Below are 5,138 nucleotides of genomic sequence, written 5' to 3' on the forward strand. Positions count from 1 at the left end.
AGGGAGCTCTTCTTAATATTTTGACACCAAAATCATGTCGATACACCTTACCGACTGCGAGTAAAGCCACCCACGCTTTAACTTGACAGACTGTAGTACTGCAAAACGAATTTCAAAAAGTAACGCAGTCTACAAAAGAAAGCATAAGGAAATAGTTTTAAGTAACATTTTTCATATTTTCCAATAATTTCCATTGTTTAAATAATACAATTATTATTTATTTTCAACATTTCATCAAATCATATTAGAAAATTCATCTTTTTTGGTAACAGAGTCATAATGTGATTTGTTTATCAATAAATTTTGAAAGAATTTTCTCACACAAAATTTTTATATTCCTTTTCTCTACTAATAGTTTTTTTATTACAAAAAAGCTGACTTTTCTACCATAATTCGATGAAAAACTTAAAAATTGATGATAATAATTAATTTTTTAAACAATAGAAAGAAATTTTGAAATAAATGAAGTCTTTTTGAGATAATAAACTGCCATTCCGATCTCAAAAAACAGATTTTAGACGAATTTTCGAGAAAAACAGATTATTTAAACAAATAAAATTTATTTAAATAAATATAAATCAACTTTGAAAGATTTGTAAACATCCCAATAGACCTATAGCAATGATTTCCGGAAAAAGAAGAACAAACTGCTTAAAAGAGTCAATCTCCTGAAGAATGTACAGTTTTTGATTTAAGGGTAGTTTTCAGGGCATCGTAGGGGTGTGTTAGGGGCGTCAAACTCATATATACAATAGGTCAAGTTCTTCGTAGAAACGTTCTCTACAATTCTTATAACTTTAATGTCAACTTTTCCCCACCCTGAAAAATTATTCGAAAAATACCAAAAAGTGACTTTTCCCCAACAGGCAACATCAAAAATAATAATTTAAAAAAAATACGCGTTCACTTTTTTTGGATTTCGAAACCATTTGGGTGGATCGTTTGTATCCAGCATCAAGAAAATTTTTGCAATGCATTTTTGAACCACCCTAATATACATATAAGTATATATATACAGGGTGTCCCGCGAGAACTGTAGTTATTTGTGGGGGGGGGGGTGTTGTACACAAAAGTATAAGCAAAAAAGTCCCTACAATTTTTTTGGTCACATGCTTATTCTGGGCACAACAAAGGGTACAATGGAAAGTGTTTAGAAAAATTGAGATAAACGGAAATTATAAAATCATCAATTACAAAGGCAACAAAATACAAAAAATTACAATTGCGAAAAATTTGTCAGTTTAAACTTCATATTCACGTCGCACTATAGATCAAATTGTATTTTTCTTGTTTAAAATCTAATATAACGAGAAAGAATAGAGTTGATTCAACACATTTTTTTTAATAAAGTCCGTATTACGTGGATTAAAGGAAAATATACAAGAACGCTTACATTGATTATTTTGAGGGGTTGAAGTAAGGGGAAATGTTGAGCATGTTTAAAGAATCGATGAAGTTTTGCTTTTCTTTGTGCTGAATCTCAAAGAGAAGTTATGATATCGATACAATTTTTTGTTAACTGTAATAAATGTAATGCAGATTAAGGGAAAAAATATTAGGATACAATCAATCCCTAAATTAGGGGTTAAAATAAGGGTTAAGCAGCTAAAAATCAGAAAATTTTCTGAAAAACATTGTGAAGGGTTTTCGTGGGCGGTAAAAATGATTCTAGTAACCATTTCTTTAAAATTCTCATTTTTATGGATGGTTTTTCGCTATTATTCTCCTGTCTAGGGTTGGAAATGGTTCGCGAAAATCAGAAAACGCGAAATATCGTAGAATAGAATTGCAAATGGTTTTCTTTGGGGTTGAATAGCATTTCGGTAACCATTTCTGCATTATTCTCTACTATGTGAATGGTTTCTCGTTTCTTTCACTCTAGGGTATATTTGAAGAAGGCATTTAGAAGACCTTATTACTAGAAAAATGTTATTGAAAAAATAATTTCTTTTAACTTGTTACTTTCTATTGATAATGAAGTAGTGTTTATCAAACTTTTATGGTGAAAATATTGTTTTGACACAACACACTTTCTTAATTTAACAATTATTCTTCCATCAATCTTCATTACTACTATCTTCAGGCTCAGTCCTCTATCTGAAAATGCAACTTTTTGGATAAATGATTATATTCATTATGATAATTAATATTAAATGTGTTTATCTTAGTCTGACACCAAAAAGCGTTTAATCTCCTTAGTAATTGGTCTTTTCTTATGCATGCCCAGCCTTCTATCCAAATAAACCATCGACATGATCGGTTCAGAAAGGTATCAGGACCATGTTCTGAAAACTTATGCACAGTAGAGTTCATGCGAGTCCATGGATATCTTAGATAGTGAAGTTTGTAAGTTAAATTAATAAACTTTTCAAGCTCATGTACTTTAATCTCTAAGGTACTTCTATAAACCTTTATGAAGGTAGCAAGATTGCAAACTAACTGCTCATCAATATCTAGAGCTTTGGCAAAGTCTTCGGGTCTGTTAAGAAATTTACGAGCAAGATTTTCATTGTTCGACGTTCCTTTTCCTTGTATTACTTGATCAACTCTCATTTTAAAAGCATCATATATTCTGTCTCTCACCTGATCGGCGTGCAACACAACAGACTCTGAAATTATTATATTGCTTATTATTATTAATTAATATATAATTGAAAAGAAATTTCATTCAAAAAGCTACGTTTTATGTTTTTGGTTACATCCCATATTTTCACTTTTTTTATACGAAATATGAAGCAGATGGTCACAAACTTAAATTTTTAAGTTTAAAAGACGTGAGCCATGGGATAGTGATCTTTCTTTTGGTGTGAAGTTTACCTTTTATTGTTGAAATTCTGGTATGTCACCAGACATATTGGGCATCTTTGAGTAGCTTTATTTCCTACAATTGCATTCACATTTTTCCTATCGAAAAGGGTTCTTGACACTGAAAATTTAATCTTTACTTTAAAACCGTTGCCCATTGTAAATTTGAATGCCTTAAAATCTTTAATTTTTTCGCCCAAACGAGTGTACTCCTCTAGAGTTATTTCATTGTCTTCTTTTTGATGTGCGATTTTCGAAGGCCGAAAAAATCGGTTGCTTGAGGTGTAGGATTATTCCAGGAGTATTTCGGAATAGACAGACTTTTAAGTAGAATAATTTGGGCTCCGTATACAAAAAGCGACTGATGTGGACTTCGGCCTTCATTGTCCTCATAGTGAAATTTCTGCTAAGGGTTTACATATCCAGAGGCACCATGAAAGCCAGTCGTCACCGACAACTTGATGCTATTCATAGCATTTTTTGGCCAGTCTGATGTAACAGTTTGGCATAATCTTTCAGCAGTATTTTATAGCAACTGTTGCAGTGGAACGGATACCTCTACCTTTTTTTTTAATTATGAATATATAACTGAGAAACAAATTTTTTTTATTAATATAGGTAATTGAAAATAAAATGTAAATACTTCAAGTGAAACAGCGATATTTGAAAATTATGGTATTTAATCAAATCATCCTCAAAATGAGAAGATGCAACGCATGTATAAAACATTGAATATTCTATTTAGAATTTCATAAATTACTTTGAAATGTATAGTGAAAGGTAAGGTTTTTTATTTACGTTATAATAAAGTTTAATAAATTAATAGAAATGAAACCTCTGAAATATTGTAATCGTTTGGCCGACATTCTTCTTTAGCAAGTCCAAGAGTATTCCAACAAGGAAATATTCGAAAACCCGTATTGTTAGTGTCTTTCAGTAATATCTCATAAGAATTTTTTGATAATTTAAGCTCCAAGCACAGAGCTAAAGCTGATTTATTAGTGTACCTTTGATCCACATTTATACTGTTATTTTTGGTGTCTTGTTCACTCGACTCGTCAATTTCCATCGATTCATTGTCAAACACATCATTCTTTAATTTCTTCTTAAGAATATTCAAAGCTATTTCTAATACTTTAACATTGTTGTAGCGTTCATTATTTGACAGTTCCTCAGCCGGTTCGAGAATAAACAACTTTTATTTCCAACGTTACCATTTTTTTAAATTAATATATTTTTTAATTTCATACAATTTTGAGATAGCTAATTATATGATTATTTTAATAATTGATTGATACAATACTGGTACGATATTGTACCAATAATTTATTACTTATAATAATACTTGATTTATACTATATTCTCACACAATCTAAATTTCAATAAAAAATAAATAATACTCGTTTTTAAAAAACTTATTATTTCAGATAAATAATTGGAATACGCGTTTTATCTTAAAGGTATACCATGAACAATCTAATGAGTACATACATATAACCGTTAAGGTCATATCACGAAAAAATAAGTCTCCAGGATGCCTTCTTGGAATATAACCCCAGGAAAACGATTTGCAATTGTATTCTTTGATATTTCGCGTTTTCAGATTCTCGCTGTCCATTTCACCCCTAGACAGGAGAATAATAGCAAAAAACATCCCATAAAGTTTAGGGTTTTAAAGAAATGGTTACTAGAATCGTTTTTACCATCCACGAAAACCCTTTACAATGTTTTCAGCGAAATTTCTGATTTTTAGCCACTTATCCCTTACTTTAACCCCAAATTTAGAAGTTGATGGTATCCTAATAAATTTTTAATGAATCTGCACAACCTTTATTTCGAATTTAAAAAAATTGTGTCGATATCATGATTTGACTTTGAGATTCAGCAAGAAGAAAAGCAAAAGGTCATCGATTTTTTAAACATGCTCAAATTCATCCCTTACTGCAATCCCTAAAATGAACAATGTAAGCATTCTTGCATATTTTCCTTCAATAAACGTAAAATCAACTATATTTTGAAAAAAAATTTTCATTTATCTCTATTCTTTCTCGTTATATTAGATTTTAAACAAGAAAAATGCAATTTGACCTATAGGGCGTCGCTTTTCGACTAAAAAATGCACCCAAGGAACACGCCTTAACTTAAGAGGATGTAATAATGATTTTTTTATTATAAAAGAATATTTTTTAATTATAATACAAGGTTATTAAATTCTAACGACAAGTGCAATATCACATACATGCTCATACGTGCAAACAACTTGTACCCTCTGTTGTGCCCAGAATAAGCATCGGACCAAAACAATTTTGTGGACTTTTTTGTTTATTTCTCTG

Source organism: Belonocnema kinseyi, chromosome 8 (genome assembly GCF_010883055.1).
Source record: "Belonocnema kinseyi isolate 2016_QV_RU_SX_M_011 chromosome 8, B_treatae_v1, whole genome shotgun sequence".
Classification (NCBI taxonomy): Eukaryota; Metazoa; Arthropoda; class Insecta; order Hymenoptera; family Cynipidae; genus Belonocnema; species Belonocnema kinseyi.